The 20,350-nt window shown below is 36.3% G+C and overlaps 1 long non-coding RNA gene across 1 annotated transcript in view; it reads right to left on the bottom strand.

The window, feature by feature from the left end:
* The window catches only part of LOC147822312 (uncharacterized), a 117,210-nt gene that overhangs the window by 13,075 nt on the left and 83,785 nt on the right, over positions 1-20,350 (bottom strand). The window contains exon 3 of the long non-coding RNA XR_015445790.1: positions 13,995-14,084. This is a non-coding gene — a long non-coding RNA (uncharacterized LOC147822312). The remainder of the gene's footprint in view (positions 1-13,994; positions 14,085-20,350) is intronic.

Below are 20,350 nucleotides of genomic sequence, written 5' to 3'. Positions count from 1 at the left end.
TGCAGAAACAACTGCAAGCACACTGAGCTACCTTGTCTTTGACAAAGAAGCCAAACATCTTCAATGGAATAAAGATAGCCTCTTCGCTAAATGGTGCTAGGAAACCTGGCTTTCCAAATGCCGAAGATTGAATGTAGACCCATATCTCCCACCATACACTAAACTAAAATTGAAATGGATCAAAGATCTAAACATTAAAACAAAAACAATCTGCTTGAAAATAGAATAGGTAAAACTCTTAAAGACAGGTGTAGGCAAAGACTTTAAGAACAAACCCCTGATCACACTGGAAATATAAAGAATCAACAACTGGGATTTCATATTATTAAAAAGCTTTTGCACAGAAAAAGAAACCACCAACAGAGTGAAGAGACAACCCACAGAGTGGGAAAAAATTTCACCAACTACTCCTCAGATAGAGGACTAATATCTAGAATATACTAAAAAACTCAAAAAAATTAGACATCTCCCCAAATTTAAAGATTCAATCCAAAAATGGGCACCTGAAATGAATAGATACTTCTCAGAAGACACAAACAGCAAATAAATACATGAAAAAATGTTCAACATCACTGGTCATTCAAGTAATACAAATTAAAACATTGAGATTCCATCTCACTCCAGAAAGAATGGCTATTATCAAACACACAATTATGCCAATAACAAATGCTGGCAAACCTATAGGGGGAAAGAATCCCTTCTCAACTGCTGCTGGAAATGTAAACTGGTACAACCACTAAGGAAATCAATATGGAGATCCCTCAAAAAAATTAAAACTAGAGGTTCCACTTGACCCAGCTAGCCCTCTCCTAGGTATTTTCCCAAAAGAGCTAGGAGCATCATACCACAGTGATATATACATGCCCATGTTTATAGCAGCACAATTTATAATAGCTAAATCACGGAACTAGCCCATATGTCCATCAACAGATGAACAAATAAAGAAAATGAGCTATTTATGTACAATGGAGTACGACTCTGGCATAAAGAAGGATAAACCTGAGACATTTTTAGATAAATGGATGCATCTAAAGACTATAATCTTAAGTGAAATAAATCAGACACTCAAGTTTAAACGTAGCATTGTTTCTCTTGTGTATAAATAAGGAGCAAAATAGAGGATAGACTTTGGGAAGTAGGAAGGACATGTTCAAATGGGAAGAGGAACAAGGGAGAGGGAGGAAGGAAGGGAAAAGGGATTTTTAAAAAGAGAATAAAAGGAAAAATGGAAACTGAGTTTTAGTAAATGAGGGGATGAAGTGTTGAGGAACAGGAGGGGAATAGGGGAAAAATAAGATATATTATGTACAGGTACAAATTCCCCATGACAGATGTGATCATTATGTATGGTAAACATGTACCAATAAAAAATAAAGATTAAAAAACAAAAAAAGATGTAATATGTATACATAGAAAGTCACTCCAATGAATGTATTTATTATGTATCACAAACATGTACTGGTAAAAATATTTTAAAATCACAAATTTCGGCTTTTTCAGAGTACATGTCAAGATGTTTATATTGAGGAATAGAAAAAATAAAGACAGGTAGAAAGAAGAAAAAGAAAGTTTAGCTTTAAGGAAACTATACTTTTAAGGCATGCTCAAAATTACATGAGGTTACTTAACCCCTTCCTCCCAAGGCCTGTTTTTTTTTCCAGGTTCATCACTCCCAAATTCCTAAGAATCTTAAATTCCTAAGGATCTTACTGTAAGTCCATAAATTCCAACGGCTATATCAAAGACTTCCATTTACAAAAGAGACAGTACATGAACAAACCTATTAAATGGGTTCCACATCTCTAAACTTCAAACACATTTAAATGGTTTGTATTTTATCAAGAGCCTTCATAGTCTGTGTTGAGGTCCCATCTCCTCCTTAAAGGGATCTCCTCTGACCCTGTCCAGAGATATCTAGCCAAGAGGTGAACTGAGTCACTGGCTTCAGTGAGTTCAGCCAAATGATTTTCTTTAATTTTATTTTTCTCAACTCTTGCCCTGTGATTATATGACTTTTTCTACAAGCTTCTATAGATTCAGTTTCTCTTTTCATCAGAATGAGACTTTCATATCCCTAGAAAATAGAGGCTTCAACATAAAACACTGAAGACAGGCTTGCTCTATCCAGTCTGAATTTTGCAAAGGTGCTGGGTGAACACTCAAGACATGCACAGACCTCATTAGAAATCCTTCAGGTCAACATACCATGTTCCTGGATCAGATGGAATTTAACCTACTCATCCAGGGAGATATAAATAAGGACTGACTGTCCAATGTCTCAAGAAAATCCCAAAGTGTGGGTGCCATTCCCAAGACACTGCAGGGAGAACTGACGTCAGGGTGACACCTGAGGCAACTACTCCAATGCTTACTTATTTATAGGTGAAAGTTATGATTATGTGTGAAACTTTATCAATAATAGTATTTACTACATTTGAACATCAATGGAATAAATTTGTACAAAAGTAATTTTGAAAATGTCTCACATTGTGTGTATGACTGAAGTTGGGTTGTTTTGTTTTGTGTTTTGCTTGTTGACCATCTGTACATCTTTGTAAAAATGTCTACTCTGCTCTTTTGTCCATTTCCTAATCTATTTTTTTTGTCCATTTTTAGATCGTGTTTTTGTTGCTGAATTGCAAATGTTTTTCTGTGTGTTGGATACTAGACCTTTATTGGGCATATGACTGGTAAATATTCTCTCCAGTTATTTCATTCAATTGTCATTTTATTTTCTTTGTATTTTCATTTTACGTATTTTTATCCATTAAGTTTATTAGTACATTTTAGGTATAAAATACAGTGACATTCATCACTAGGATCTTGTACCTTTACATGATGTATCTTGGTTCTTATTTTTTTCCCCTTCCCCTGCCCTCCCTTCACCCCCTCCAACCTTCCCTATTTGCAAAGACTTTGTTTCCATTTTTTCCTTTTCTCATATTTTTTCTTTTACCTTCTTTCTCCTACCCTTCCCACTTCCCCTACTCCTTTAGAGCTTTTCTTCCTATTACACAATATCAATTACACATTTTTTAAATTATACTATCAAAATTTAGAGGACATTACCATAGATTTTACAGAATTTAAAAGGATATAGAAAGCATATTACAAAAATCTGTTTTGAAATAAATTTGACAACTTCTAAGAAGTACCTTGGAAGACAAATTAATGAAACTAACTCTGGAGGAAATATAAAATTTGAATAGCACCTATTAAAGAAAGTATATTCTTAGCTTGAAAACCTACCTATATGACAAGAACAGGCTCATATACATTTTAACTGATAAATTATATCAAACACTTAAAGCAGTGGGAAAAAAAGGAACACTTCTCCCCTCATTTTAGGAACTCACCATTGTGCTAATCCTAAAACTGGATAAAGATAATAGAAGAAAAAAGTATGAACAGAGATAGAAATTTGTTTAACAAAACAAACTATTAGAAGTCAGATCTGGCAGGATGTAGAAAGTGGTTTTATTATAGGGATGCTAGTGTTGGTTCAGCATTGGAAGATCCACCCCCAAAAGTCATCATTTTAACAGAGGAAAGGAAAAAGCCATATGATCCTGTCAGTAGTTGCAGAAAATGTATTGGACTAAATTCTACAGCTGTTCATGGTAAAAGCTATCAGGAGACTAGAAGTAGAACAGAACCTTCTCAACAGATAAGCCATGTACTCTATACGTCCAGCAAAAACACCTTATGTGAATGGAAAAGATACAATGCTTTTGCCCTAAGGTGGGGAACAAGGGCAGATATGCCTACTATTCATCTGTCCACTAAACTTTGAAACATACCCCCAAACCAAAATATTCTGACAATAAAAATAAATAGCATAGGATTGGTAAGGTAGAAGTAAAATCTTTATATGTAGATGAAATGATCATCTACAGAGAAAATACTAAGAAATCTCTAGGAGCCCCGAGAACTTGTATTTGAATTTATGAGGATTAGAAAACACAAGGTATATATAAAAATTCAGGTCTATGTATACTTGCTATAAATGAAGAATTGGATATTGAAATTTAAAAGTTATGTAGGAGTACAAAGGACCTAGAAAAGTAAAAAGAAAAAAAATCAAAATGTTGGAAGATGTTTAGTACCTAATTTTAAGACTTCCTCTAAAGCTGCAGTAATCAAGGCGATGTTGGCATAAGGAAAGACATATAGATCATTTGAATAAAACAGAGAATCTAGAAATAGAACCACACATATATGGCCCACTGAGTTTTGAAAGATTATTTAACATTAACATTTTATAAAACATAAACTCAACTCAAGACCAGAGGAAAAGAGTGTTTTCAGCAAATGATACTAGACCACCTGGTATCCATATGTAAGAAATTAACCTCAACCCTTTATTTCCATACATAAAAATAACTTGAAAGGATCTATGAACCTAAATATGAAAGCCTAAAAGTATGAAACTTTAAGAAGAAATTATAAGGGAAAATGTTCATGAATTTAGGGCGGGCAAGAATTTCCTAGGATACAAAAAACATGATGTATAAAAGACAGAAATTGATAAATGAGATTCCATCAGGATTTAGAACTTTAAATGACATCATTAAGAAAATGAAAAATAGTCCGTAACCACAACATATTTATAATACATGTAACCTATGACCAGAATATATAAAGAACTCTTACAGCTCATTAATAGACAACCCAATTAAAATTTAGATGCAAGAAGATGATAAATAGCCAGTACAGCACAAGAAAAGGTGTGCAACACTAGAATCAGAAAAATACTAATCAGTAAAATAATAAGATTGCATTATACACTCATTAGGGAAATGAAGTTAAAAGTTTTAAAAGAACAAATGTCAGCTTAGGTGTGAACCAGTTAGAACTGTCTAATACTGCTAATGTGAATGTAAAATTACAAAAACATTCTTTAAAACAATATAGAAATTTCTTGTATTACTGTTAAGAACCAACAGTTCTGTTCTTAAGTTTTTACTTACGAGGAATGAAAACACATGTTCACAATAGATTTGCACATACAAATTCACTATCACTTATCTGAAATTATTGGGACCAGAAGTGTTTCAGATTTTAGTTTGAAATCCACTTGATCTGCAAAGAGGATAGCTCCTCCTGCTTATTTTCGGGTTCCTGTCACATGGAGTATTGTTTTCCACCCTTTAACTTTCAGTCTATGTGTTTCTTTTCCAATTAAATGTGTTTTTTGTATGCAGCATATTGTTGGATTTTGCTTCTTGACTCATTCTGCCAGTCTATTTCTTTTGATTGGTGAATTGAGACCATTAACATTGATGGTTATAACTGATACATGTTGACTTATCATTGTCATGAGTTTTTCTTTCTGTTGGATTCTCCCCCTTTGCATTTCATTTCTTATTGCACCCGATGGATTCATTCTGCTGGGCTTCCTGGGGTTGTGATCCCCATTGTCTTCTCCTAGGATATTGTCTAAAATTTTTTGGAGTGTTGGTTTGGTATTCATGGAGTTCCTAAGGTGCTCTTTGTCATGAAAGTATCTTATTTCTCCATCAATTTTGAAAGATAGTTTTGCAGGGGACATCAGTTGGGATTGGAGGCTGTTTTCCTTTAGGGCTTGAAAGACCTCACTCCAAGCTCTTATTGCCTTGAGGGTTTGGGCTGAGAAGTCTGCTGTGATTCTGATGGGCTTTCCTTTGTATGTGATTTGTTTCTTTTCTCTAGCTGCTTGTAGAATGTTGTTCTTCTGTTGAGTTTCTGGAATTTTAACAATTATATGCCTATGTGTAGATGTTTTTTGATCAAGGCTAGTTAGAGTCCTATATGCCTCACTTATCTGTATGTCAAGTTCTTTTCCCCTTCTTGGGAAGTTTTCTGCCATCACTTCTGTGAACAGTTTTTTTATGTCATCTGCACTCTCTCCTGTTTCTTCATTGACTCTGATGAGTCTTATGTTATTCTTCTTTGCATCATCTAGCAGCTGCTGGATTGATTTCTCATGATCCCTTACAATTTTGAAGAAATTTTTCCTTTCCTGGTCACTAACTGCAATCTTATTTTCTATATCTGAGATTCTGTCCTCATATTGGCTCATTCTTCTGGGTAAACTTTCAATGGAGTTTTTAATCTCCTGGAAATTTGTTTGCATCTGTTTTATGGATTCCATTTGTTTCCTATGTTGGGATTCCATTATGTTCCTCAGCTCCTCTATTTTTTTATCTGTGTCCTCTCTACATTTATTAATCATGTCTTGCACTATGGGCACAATCCCTGCTGTTATCTGAGAAATTATTTCTGATTTCATTTTTTCCAGGTCCTCTTTTGTTGCCAGTTTAGTGAGTCCAGGTTATTGAATATCAGAGTGTTCCATCTCATTTCCCTTTGGGGTTTCTTTAGGTGATCTGAAAGTCTGTTTTTGAGACTTGTTTATGTGTCTTCTCATTTCGACAGGGGTGGGGTGGGGGCTCACCTCCTCTGTGCTTGGGGGGTGGGTGGTACAACGGCCTGGAAGCCTTCTCCTGGGTGGTGGGAGTGGCTCCCATTTTATGTATTTTATAAACAATTTTGAAGAAGTCCAGTATGCCTACTTATCTTGTATTGCCTATGATTTTGGTGTCATTTCTAAGAATCTATTGCCAAATTCAAAGTCATGAAGATTTACTTCTATGTTTTCTTCTGAAAGTTTTACAGTTTATCTCTCTAAGTCTTTGATCCATTTTGAGTTAATGTTTGCAAATGAGGTTATGAGGTTCTAACTTTATTTATATGAGGATCTAACTTTATTCTTTTATATATAAATATCTAGTTGTTCCAACACCACTTGTCAAAGAGACTTCTTTTCACAAATATCTTGACACTTTTGTTGAAAAATATTTGACCAAAGGTATTTGGGGCTTCTGCTTTCTGAATTCTATTCTATTAAACTGTATGAACATCCTTAAGCCATTACCACAAACAAATAAAAAAACAAACAACACTGTTCTGGACCAGTTTTTAGACCACTGGTTCTTTTGGGGTTTTTTGGTACTGGGATCGAAATCAGGACCTTGCACTTGCAAGGCAGGCGGCAGAACCACTGAGCTAAATCCCTGGCCCATAGACCAGTGGTTCTTAAAGTATTCTCCACAGGTTAGCATGAATGGGAACTCATTATAAATACAGATCCTTTGGCCCCAACTTGGGCCAACTAAATTAGAACTTTGTTTTTTAACAAGTCCTCCATTTGATTCCAATACATGCTAAAGATTGAGAACCCCTAGTCTAGATTGCTGTTATTTTGAAAAAGCTATAACTAGTAAAACACAAGTTTTGAAACTAGCTCCAGTATGACATGTTCTAAATCCAAGCATATATCTTCCTTTCCATGATTTTATTGTGTTTTTGCTAGCAAATCACTGCTTTCTTAGCTAACTAGTTGCAAATCTTCATTCAATCTATTCATTTTAGAAACACAGCAAAGAATGATATCAAGATAATTATTTCTAACTTTCTGGTTAAACTTTCAATTTTTTTTTAAGTTTCTCATGAATTCATTTTATTTCAACAGCAAAAAGGTCAGTTCTACACCTCTGACTGGGATTACAAAGTTCAGTCTTTTCAGCATGAAAATTACTCTCAGTCACAAGCACAGACAAAGGCACTAAGGGGCTGACAAAGGGATGCTTTTCTTACCTAGCAGTATAATGTTCATCTCCAATAAATATCTGATCTTATGTAACAGGACACCTCTTGAAAAGGTCTAATTCATTTTTAATATATAAATATTCCAAATATTTCCATTGTATGAACTGGGGAAGAAAAAGGAGTAAGAAACATTTCATGGAAATGGACTCCATCCATATTAAGTCATACTACCTTATGGTAGCCAATGTTATCTCAAAAGTCTTAATATTGAAGGAAAAAGATCACACACCATGCCTAACCCTGGTGGTATATGTGAAACCAAATCCTTCTCTGCCTGTGGCTCCTGTTGGGTCTCTATCATGAGTGCCTGCATCCTGGACAAGACTGGAAACGGCCCTGAGGTGGCAGCTCTATTTTCTTCATGTTCAACCCAGACAGATAAGGACCTGAAGTGCTAAATGCTTATGTCAAGCATATGTTCTGAAGCTGTTTAAAGGCACAATAAATTATGAAATTCATGGATACAAATTCACAGGTACTCTTTGAGAGTGAATATAAGCATTAAATTTGGTACTTCACTTCCACCTCTTCCTCCAACATCTTTTTTGACACTGCGAGGAACAGATCCTGATAGACATTTTGAAACTCTTACTATAGATTTCTGTCCCACATCCATCAGGACTTAAAGAGTCTGTCTTCATGAACAGGTGAGAGGGCAGTCTCTCTTCTTTCCTGCTGACTTTATCTGCACCAGGCTTCTTCCCAGGAGACCTAGTCAGCTGCACAATTATACAGCAAAGTCCTTCAACTCTCCCCAGTTGGCACCTATTTTCACTTTCACTTTCAGCTTCACAGAAAGTTTTATGGCACTTTCCATTTCATTCTTGACAATCTGAGCTACCTGAACAATATCCTCTTCTGCTGCTTCATATAAAAGTTCATCATGGAGTTGAAGGATGAAGAAGCCTCCTCTGATTGGGCAGAATATCCCTTGCACTTTTCTCTTTGGTAATAATCCTGTTCTGTCACTTTGGAGAATCCTCTCCCAATGACTGTGGGATTTGAAGGCTGAATGGAAGGTCTCTAATTGTTTCTAAATGTTAATTGTGGCTATTTTGACTATATCAGCAGCAGATCGTAGGACTATTGTATTGGTGGCCTAATGCTCAGCCTGAGCTTTATGATAAAGGTTGTTGTCTTTGATTCCTGGCAGATATCTCCACCTTCCCAAAATGGTCTGAACAAACCCATCTCTTCCACAGTTCTTTACTGTCTCTCTCAGAAAGCAATTAATCCCTGTGTATTTGGACTTTAAGGAGTCAATTTAGCAAGCAGCATCATTTTCTTTAATGCCCATTTGTTCTCCTAAAGATTTAGCTCCCATTCCATAAAGGATTCCATAGCAAATCTGCTTTGCTTGTTGCCTCAGATCATCTCCAGCAGACTCTGGCTCCACCATCTTCCATTCTGCTGCAATACCCTTGAGAACATCAGCTCCACTGTTCAATACTTGAATGAGATGACGATCATGAGATAAATGAGCCAAGATCCTCAGTTCAAGCTGAAAGTAATCAGCAGCCAATATTTAACCACCAGGAAAACAAACCTCAGCAAGCTTCTCCTAGAAAATCAACAGCCCCCTAAATTTCCAATTTTTTTAAATGTTGAGCTACATTCCCAAGTTAATCTTCTCACATCTCTTTTGTTCTCCAGGATTCTTCAAAAATAACTGAAAACTGTTCCTCCACAAACAAAGCCCATACTCTGCAACCTCTTCCACATAGGCCTGGTAACACAAAGACTTTGTAAATGAATATGTACTCTTACAGTATCTTTTTTTGGAGTTTCACAACTTTATTAATCATGTTTACTTACCTGTTTTAGAATGATTATCCCCCATTTAAAACTGTCTCCAAAATTGTATGCATCATGTCACATGTTGAAAATTAAATAGTTGAACAGCACATGGAACAAACATATTCAACCAGGGGCAACTGGTCCAAGGATTTCATCCACCCTGACCTTACCTGGCTGATTATAAGAGAACACCAAATCTGAGAATCCTTAAAATATGCCAAGGTACACTCATGCCACAGGGCACATCAGAAGCCACACTCTGATGTAAAAGGTGGAAGCTCAGCCACAATTAATAAAGTGTGCCAAAGACCACCTCTTTTGTCGGAGTTTTATTTTAGCTCATCCAGGGCTCTAAACACGCATCTTTTCACAGCTTCAAGAAATACGAGGTGTGGTCAAAATATACGGTAAATTCTTTAAAATTTTTTAAATTTTATTACAGTTAAAGACATATTGCCATTAATCCCTCACAAAATATTCCACCTCACTTTGAATACATTTATGCCATTATTCTTGCCACTTTCTAAAGCAGTTCTAGAAGTCTTCTTTTATGAGTATCTTTATGAAGCATGATTAAAAATACTATGAACACTGCTGTTGAGTGCCATCCAATGGAAAGGAAGGCTTGTGAAAACATTACAGTGTGTCCTCATCTGCCTTGTTCACCAGATCTGGCATCATGTGACTTCTAGCCCTTCCCCAAAGTCAAAATGAGCTTGAAAGGTAAACATCTTGAATTGATTTAAGACATGAGCACTCAGTCTTTGGGTGACAGCATGGAGGGTGTGGACTGTTTCCCCTAATGCTTGTCTCTTCACTCTGGAGAACAAACTTTGTTATAGGCCCCATTGTAATAGTGATATTTGCCACTCTAGAAGTTTTAAAATGTGCATGCTGTGTATCCTTCTAAAATAGTATCCTAAGAAGCAGCAGCTGGGATGAAGGGAAAGAAGATGAAGAAAGGAAGAATAGCCCAGCACCTGGAAGGAAGCTCCCCCGCTGGCATCCCAGGCTCCTAGGGCAGAGAAGCTCAGCCGGTCCCAGCACCCGGAAGGAAGCTCCCCTGCTGCCATCCCAAGCTCCTAGGGCAGAGAAGGTGAGCTGCATGGACACCACAAGCACCCGCCCAACCCGTGGAAATGAGAAAACACATAAACAAGCCTCAAAAACAGACTTCCAGATCACCTATAGCAACCTCAAAGGGAAACGAGATGGAACAATCTGATACTCAAACACCTGGACTCTCTGAACTGGCAACAAAAGAGGATCTGGGAAAAATGAAATCAGAAATAATTGCTCAGATAACAGCAAAGATTTTGCTCATGGTGCAAGACATGATTAATAAATCTAGAGAGGACATAGATTTAAAAAAATAGAAGATCTGAGGAACATGATGGAATCCCAACATAGGAAACAAATGGAATCCATAAAACAGATGCAAACAGATTTCCAAGAGATTAAAAACTCCATCAAAAGCCTGCACAGCAGAATGAACCAATGTGAGGATAGAATTTCAGATATAGAAGAAAAGATTGCAATTAGTGAGGAGGAATAGAAAAACTGCTTTAAAATTGTAAGGGAACATGAGAAATCAATCCAGCAACTGCTAGACGATGCAAAGAAGAATAACATAAGACTGATTGGAGTCAATGAAGAAAGAGGAGAGAGTGCAGATGACATAAAAAAACTCTTCACAGAAGTGATGGCAGAAAACTTCCCAAGGAGGGGAAAAGAACTTGACATACAGATAAGTGAGGCATATAGGACTCCAGCTAGCCTTGATCAAAAAAAATCTACACATAGGCATATAATAGTTAGGATTCCAGAAATCCAACAGAAGAACAAAATTCTACAAGCAGTGAGAGAAAAGAAACAAATCACATACAAAGGAAAGCCCATCAGAATCACAGCAGACTTCTCAATGCAAACCCTCAAGGCAAGAAGAGCTTGGAGTGATGTATTTCAAGCCCTAAAGGAAAACAGCCTCCAACCCAGATTGATGTACCCTGCAAAACTATCTTTCAAAATTCATGGAGAAATAAGATACTTTCATGATAAAGAGCACCTCAGGAACTTCATGAATATCAAACCGGCACTCCAAAAAATTTTAGACAATACCCTAGGAAAAGACAATGAGGATCACAACCCCAGGAAACCCAGCAGAATGAATCCATTGGGTGTGACAAATTAAACGCAAATGGGGAGAATCCAACAAAAAGAAAAAGTCATGACAAGGCTTTTAAAACTTTTAACTTCATCTCCCTAATGAGTGTATAATTCAATCTTGTTATTGTACTGATTAGTATTTTTCTGATTCTAGAATTGCACACCATTCCTTGTGCTATACTGGCTGTTTATCATCTTATGTCTACATTTTAATTGGGTTGTCTATTAATGAGGTCTAGGAATTCTTTATATATTCTGCTCATAGGTTATATGTATTGTAAATATGGTCTGTTTAAGGACTACTTTTCATTTTAATGTCATCTAAAGTTCTAAATTTTGATGGAATTTCATTATCAATTTTTTTCTTTTATACATCATGTTTTTTGTATCCTAGGTAGTTCTTGCCCCTGAATTCATAAATATTTTCCCTTATAATTTCTTCTTAAACTTTTATACTTTTAGGCTTTCTTATTTAGGTTCATAGATCCCTTCAAGTTATTTTCATGTATGGAAAAAAAGGGTTGAGGTTTATTTTTTATATACAGATACCAGGTGTTTTAGTGCCATTTGCTGAAGACACTATCTCTTCCTCGGCTCTTGAATCAAGTTTATATTCTATAAAATTCCAATGTTAAATAATCTTTCAAAACTCAGTGGACCATATATGTGTGGTTCTATTTCTAGATTCTGTTTTATTCAAATGATCTATATGTCTTTCCTTACACCAACACTGCCTTGACTATTGTGGCATTAGAAGAAGTCTTAAAATTGTGTGCTAAACATCTTCCAACACTGTTTTTGTTTTTGTTTTTGGCTTTTCTGGGTCCTTTGTACTCCTACATAACTTTTAAATTTCAATATCCAGTTCTTCATTTATAGCAAGTATACACAGACCTAAATTTTTATATACCTTGTGTTTTCTAATCCTGCTAAATTCAAGTACAAGTTCTAGGGGCTTCTAGAGACTTCTTAGTATTTTCTCTGTAGATGATCATTTCATCTACATATAAAGATTTTGCTTCTGCCATGCCAATCCTATCCTAGTTGTGTCATTTTATTGCCAGACTATTTTGGTTTAGACCTATGTTTCAAAGTCTAATGGACAGATAAAGAGTAGGCATATATGCCCTTGTTCCCCACTTTAGGGAGAAAGCATTGTATCATCTCCATTCATAGAAGGAGTTTTTGTTGGAAGTATGGAGTACATGTCTTTAATCTGTTGAGAAGTTTCTGTTCTACTTCTAGTCTTCTGATAGCTTTTACCATGAACAGCTGTAGAATTTAGACCAATACTCTTTCTCCAACTAGTGACAGGATCATATGGCTTTTTCCTTTCCTCTGTTAAAATGATGACTTTTGGGGGTGGATCTTCCAATGCTGAACCAACACTGCCATCCCTATATAAAACCACTTTCTACATACTGCCAGATATGACTTCTAAGAGTTTGTTTTGTTAAACAAATTTCTATCTCTGTTCATACTTTTTTCTTCTATTATCTTTATCCAGTTTTAGGATTAGCACAATGGTGAGTTCCTAAAATGAGGGGAGAAGTGTTCCTTCTTTTTTCTGCTTTAAATGTTTGATATAATTTATCAGTTAAAATGTTTATGAGCCTGCTGTTGTCATATAGGTAGGTTTTCAAGTTAGGAATATACTTTCTTTAATAGGTGCTATTCAAATTTTATATTTTCTCTAGAGTTAGTTTCATTAATTTGTCTTCTAAGTTACTTCTTAAAAGTTGTCAAATTTATTTCAAAACAGATTTTTGTAATATGCTTTCTATATCCTTTTAAACTCTGTAAAATCTCTGATAATGTCTCCTAGATCTTAATACTGTAATTTAAAAAATGTATAACTGATATTGTGTAATAGGAAGAAAAGGTCTAAAAGAGCAGGGGAATTGGGAGGGGTAGGGGAAGGGAAAAAAGGCAAAGGAAAAAATATGAGAAGAGGAAAAAAATGGAAACAAGGTCTTTGCAAATAGGGAAGGGTGGAGGGTGTGAAGGGAGGGCAAGGGAAGGGGAAAAAAATAAGAACCAAGATACTCATGTAATGGTACAAGATCCCAATGATGAATGTAACTGTATTTTATACCTAAAATGTACCAATAAAGTTAATGGGGAAAAAAAAAAGACATGAGCAACCACAATACAAGTAAACATACTTACAAAAGAGAACTTCCAGAACTGCTTCAAAAGGTGGCAAGAATGATGGGATAAGTGTGTTTGAAGTAAAAGGAGAGCTTTGGGGGATATTAATGTATCTTTTACTGCAATAATTTTTTAATTTAAATATTCACTGTGTTTATTGATCACACTACATAATCCTAAATGAACATTCTTGGTTACCAATGACAGCCTTTAAACATACCCATACATACCTTCACTTTTAAAATTTGATCCTGGGGCCAGGGATTTACCTCAGTGGTTCTGCTAGCTGCCTTGCAAGTGCAAGGACCGGAGTTCGATCCCTGGTAACAAAAATAAATAAATAAATAAAATTTGATCCTGATAATCACTTATACAATTATATGGTATCTTTTCTTTCTTTGCAAGAATGTCAAATTTTCATAACTTTACTTTATTCTCTTTTATTGCTGGCCATGAAATCACACCAATCCATCCCTTAATTTTTTTTAGAATAACTTTCCTAATATCTCAACAACACCTACTTATGTCCAATAGTTCCTCCTTCTTAGTGCAAACTTTAAAATTATACTGAGAATATTCTCTTCCAATTCTCTGAGACTTCTATGATAAACTAGTTTCTTCTTAGTGCCATAACAAATTACCACAAACTTAGTGGCTTAAAACAACATGTATGTCTTAGTTACTTTTTTCTTGTTGCTGGGACAAAATAGCCAACACCCAAGTTAAAGGAGGAAAGGTATATTTAGCTCACAGTTTGTAGATGTTTCAGTTCATAGTCAGCTGGCTCCAAGGCAACATGAGATGGCAGAGGGGCATCACAAAGAGAAATAGTCTGTGGCAAGCAGGCAGGAGACAGCAAAGCAGCAAGCAGCAGCAAGGGACAACCCTCTTCTTGTCCCTTATATTTTATCTGGCTACATGCCCTTAGGAAAGGTAGAACTCACACCCAGGGAGGGCCTTCCTGTTATCCAGAACTATGCAAAACTGATCAGTGGTCTAATTTAGTAATCATACACCCCTAATCTCAGCATCACAGTGTAGATCCAACCACCTCTGAAATGCCCCACTTCTGAGCACACGAGGCTTTGGGAGGACATCTAGACACAAGCCATAACAATATATCATCTTACAGTTCTGTAGACCAGAAGTGTAGAAGGGGTTTTATGAGTCTAAAATCAAGATGTTGATAGGGCTGCATTCTCCTGAACCCCCTAGAAGGAAGTCTGTTCTCTCGAATTTTCCACCTTCTGGATGTCACCTAAAAGTCTTGACTTGTGGCCCTCAACCAACAGTCTCATTACTCTTACTCTGCTCCTGTCATCACATTTCCCTCTCTACATTGGACACACCCAGACATTCCAGGATTATCTCTCCATCTCAAGGTTCATAATCTACTAACAACTATAAAAGCCATTTTGCCATGTAAAGCTGCTAGTTACAGGTCCTACACATTAGGGCATGCATATATTTGGGAGAGCATTATTCTACCTACCACACACGTCATTAACAAGTTCTTCCTTATCAATCAGAACTTAGAGTAACAGTACTCTTCACTGTCTCCATTCCACTGTCTGCAATGAAATTGTCAGAGTCAAAATTTACCGATTTTTATATCTGCCAAGATGGTTTCAATTGTAAGAAACAGGATTTTCAACTGAAGCTGCAGAGGATTCAGTGACTAACAAAACTACAATGCCAAAAGCTGATTATCTGCTTCATTTATTATACATTCTCTGGACATGCACATTTTAATTTTAAATATACTTAAAGATTATCTCTCTTTCAGAGCAGACAACATGGTCTATAAAAGAGTACAGGCTCAGAGCTCAAGTCTAGTCCTAGATATGTGACAAAACTGCTGTGGGAAAACTACATAATGTATTTTAACTTCAGTGGGGGTTATAGTAATTACTTGTGATAACTGTGAGGAGTAAATTATATATTGTGCAAAGGCCTAGCAAATAGTAAACTTTCAACAAATATTTTCTCTCTCCTTATCCATATTAGGAAGCTATCAACCACTTTTGTTCATCTTTTTCTCCTGAGCTTATAACAAAACCATAAATATTCCTAATTGCATTTTGAACCATGGAATGGTCTTTCTTTTCAGAATATCTGCCTGTAACCTACAGCTGGAGCATTTTACACACTCACATAACATTAAGGTTTAAATAGCCTTCATAACCCATTCTAGCCATCCAAATGATGATTGAATTCTTATTTACTGACCTATTCCAAAAAAAAATAGTCCAGCATTTGATTGAATAATTCTCTATTCCTCCCCATTCTCATATAAGGAATGACTCCATCCTTGAATATATCTAACTAGTAAAAAATAGTAAATGAAATATAAATGTTAGCTTCAAATCTCATTTTCTTCTGTCACTAGAAACTTTCACAATAGCATAATCTTTATTTCACATGACAACTTCCCATTATGGGAAACTAATTTGTTCTACTCCATCTAAAACTGTTCTTTTCAAGTTAAAAGCAGCATTTTATTTTGAGACTAGGTCTTTCCATGTCCTCCAGACTGGCCTCAAATACTTGGGCTTAAGCAATCCTCCTACCTCAGACTCCCAAGGAGCTGGACTACAGGTGCTTACCATATACAAGGATAGACTCTTAAAAGTTGTTGAGAAAAGCAACAAATAACTTATAAAAGTGAACCCATTGGGCCAGGGATTTAGCTCAGAGTTTCTGTCACCTGTCTTGCAAGTGCAAGATCCTGAGTTCGATCCCTGGTACCAGAAAAAAAAATCCTAGCAGAAAAGAACAATCCAAATCTCAATTTAGTAGAAGGAAGTAGATTATAAAGATCAGAGCAGAAATCAATGAAATTGAGACTAACAAAAATAAAAAAGAATCAGTGCATGAGAAAAGGAAAAAATGGAAACAAAGTCTTTGTAAATAGGGAGAAGGGGAGGGGTTGAAGGGCGGGCAGGGAAATGGGGAAAAAATAAAAACTAAGATATATTATATAAAGGTACAAATTTCCAAAGATGAGTGTCATTATATTGTGTACTTAAAATGTACTGATAAAATTTTTTAAAGCATCACTGCATTGAAGAGCTAGTTCTTTAAAACAATAACAAAAAATGACAACGTCTTAACCAGTTTTAACAAAAAATAAAGTCAAATCAGTGCTACTAGAACTGAAAAAAGTGAAATCACAACAGACACCACCAAAATTTCAGATTGTTAACTACTTCTCACCTGTACACTGATAAATTGGAGACTTTAGAAGAAATGGATAGATTCCTGGATATATTTGAATTACCAAGACTGACCCAAGAAGATATAAAAAACCCTGAATAATCCCACAAAAGACAATAAAATTTAAGCAATGCTAAAAAATAACAATACCAACAAAGAAAAGCCCAGGATCCAATGGATTTGCCACTGAATTCTGCAAGAACTTCAAGTAAGATCTACTGCCAATACTAAAACACTTTCAAGAGGGGCCAGGGATTTAGCTCAGTGGTTTCGCCACCTGCTGCGCAAGCATAAGGACCTGAGTTCAATCCCCGGTACCAAAAAAAAAAAATTTTCATGAAAGTGAAAGAAAAGGGGTATTCCCAAACTCATTCCAGGAAGCTGGATTACATGATTACAAAACAAGAAAAAGACCCAATAAAAAAGACAACTACAGGCCAATCTCTTTAATGAATAGATGCAAAAATCCTCAACAAGATATTGGCAAGCAGAATACAACAAATAATCAGAAAGATCATATACCATGACCAAGTACGATTCATCCCAGGGATGCAAGGATGTTTCAACATACACAAATCAATAAATGTAATACATCACAGAAATAAGGATGAAAATTACATAATCATCTTAATGGCTACAGAAAAAAATCTTTGACAAATCCAATATTAATTCATGAATTTTTTTAAACTGTGAAACAGTGGCCACCGTTCCACTACTCCCAGCCCACAGGAAGGGGCTTCTGGGCTGCTGTTCCACTGCTCCCAGCCCAGAGGAAGGGGATGGTGGGCTGCCTTTCTACCACTCACAGCCAGGAAAAAGGAGATGCTGGGCCACCGTTCCACTGCTCCCAGCCCAGAGTTAGGGGGCTTCTGGGCCTCCATTCCACCACTCCCAGCCTAGAGGAGGTGAGTAGTGCAGGAGCCAATAGCACCACCACCACCACCCCTGTCAAAATGAGAAGGCAGGTAAACAAGCCTCAAAACCAGGCTTCCAGATCACCTACAGCAATCCCAAAGGGAAAGGAGATGGAATAATCTGACAGTCAATCACCTGGACTCACTAAACTGGCAACAAAAGAGGATCTGGAAAAAATGAAATCAGAAATAATTTCTCACATAACAGCAGAGATTGTGCCCATAGTGCAAGGCATGATTACTAAATCTAAAGAGGACACAGATAAAAAAATACAGGATCTGAGGAACATGATGGAATCCTAACATAGGAAACAAATGGAATCCATAGAACAGATACAAACAGATTTCCAGGAGATTAAAAACTCCATTGAAAGTCTACGCAGCAGAATGACCCGATGTGAGGACAGAATTTCAGATATAGAAGATAAGATTGCAATTAGCGACCAGGAAAAGAAAAATTAAAAGAATCATACCACAGAGATATATGTGCAACCATGTTTATAGTGGCACAGTTTGTAATAGCTAAAGCTTGGAAACAGCCCAAGTGCCCATCAACTGGAAACTGGATAAAGAAGATGTGGGGTTTTTTTATAAAATGGAGTATACTCAGCCATAAAGAATGAGAAACTAGAGTCATTTATAGCTAAATGAATGCATATTGAGACCATACTCTTCACTGAAATAAATAGAACACACGTGTAAATACTGAATGGTATCTCTAGTGTGAGAAACTGAAAGTGTAAATAAGGATGAAAATGATTAAAATGAATAATTGGTAATTTAAAATAGGAAAAGATCCAAAGGGGTAGGGGTGGTGGGAGGGGAAGGGGAAAGGGAAGAAGGGAAAGGAAAAATTATGACAAAGAAAAAAAAATGGAAACAAAGTCTATGTAAATAGGGAAGGGTGGAGGAGGTGAAGGGTCCATAGGTACTAGGGGAAAAAATAAGAACTAAAATACATCATGTTCAGGTACAAACACCCAATGATAAATGTAAATGTATTGTATACCTAAAATGTACCAATTAATATAGAAAGAAAGAAAGAAAGAAAGAAAGAAAGAAAGAAAGAAAGAAAGAAAGAAAGAAAGAAAAAGAAAGAAAAAAGAAAAACCAACAGCCAATATCATACTGAATGGTCAAAAACTGAAATCCTTCACACTAAAATCAGGAACAAGACAAGGATGTCCACTATCACCACTCTTGTTCAGTATAGTTCTGGAAACATTAGCCATGGCAATTAGACAGGAGAAAGAAATAAAAGGAATAAAGATAGGTAATGAAGAAGTCAAATTGTCATTATTTCCAGATGACATGATACTCTATACAGAAGACCCCAAGAACTCCACCAAAAGTCTTCTAGACTTAATAATCAAATTCAGTAAAGTAGCTAGATGGAAGGTCAACACACAAAAATCAATAGCTTTCCTCTACACCAATGACAGACTCACTGAGAGAGAAATAGGGCAAACAATTCCTTTCACAATAACATCCAAAAAACTGAAATGCCTAGGAATCAACCTAACAAAAGAAATCAAAGACCTCTTCTCTGAAAACTATAGCACTCTGAAAAGAGAGATTGAACATGATATCAGAAAATGGACAGGCATCCCCTGCTCCTGGGTAGGTAGGATCAACATAGTGAAAATGGCCGTATTTCCAAAACTGCTATATAGATTCAATTCATTCCCAATTGAAATCCCAGCAGCATACTTCACGGACCTTGACAAAACAATCCAAACCTTCATTTGGAACAAGAAGAGACCCAGAATAGCAAAAGCAATTCTAGGTAACAGAGACATGGCTGGGGGTATCACAATCCCCAACTTGAAACTGTACTACAAAGCTACTGTGATAAAAACAGCATGGTACTGGCAAAGAAACAGACCTGAGAACCAGGAGAACAGATTAGAAGATGCAGAAACAACTCCAGACACAGTCAGCCACCTCATCTTCGACAAAGGAGCCAAACACCCTCACTGGAGGAAAGATAGCCTCTTTAATAAATGGTGCTGGAAAAATTGAGTTTCAACTTGCCAAAGATTAAAACTAGACCTACATCTCTCACCGTGCACTAAACTAAAATCAAAATGGATGAAATGTCTAAATATTAAAACAGAAACACTAAACTGGCTGGAAGAGCGGTTAGGTAGAACTCTTGAAGACACTGGTGTAGGAAAAGGTTTTATGAACAAAACTTCAGTTGCCCATGAACTCGCACAAACAATCAACCAATGGGATCTCTTCTTATTAAAAAGCTTCTGCACAGCAAGAGAAACCACCAACAGTGTGAAGAGACAACCCACAATGTGGGAAAAATTTTGCACCCACTGTTCCTTTGACAAAGGTCTACTATCTAGAATCTATAAAGAACTTTAAAAAAATCAGACTCCCGAATTTAAAGACCCAATCCAAAAATGGGCATCTGAAATGAACAGACATTTCTCAGACAAAGAAGT

This window comes from Heterocephalus glaber, unplaced genomic scaffold (genome assembly GCF_053883595.1).
Source record: "Heterocephalus glaber isolate CG9 unplaced genomic scaffold, H.glaber_assembly_v1.0 deba00001662, whole genome shotgun sequence".
NCBI classification, from domain to species: Eukaryota; Metazoa; Chordata; class Mammalia; order Rodentia; family Bathyergidae; genus Heterocephalus; species Heterocephalus glaber.
Note: the sequence above shows the minus strand (reverse complement) of the source record. Positions and strands in the feature narration are given on the sequence as shown.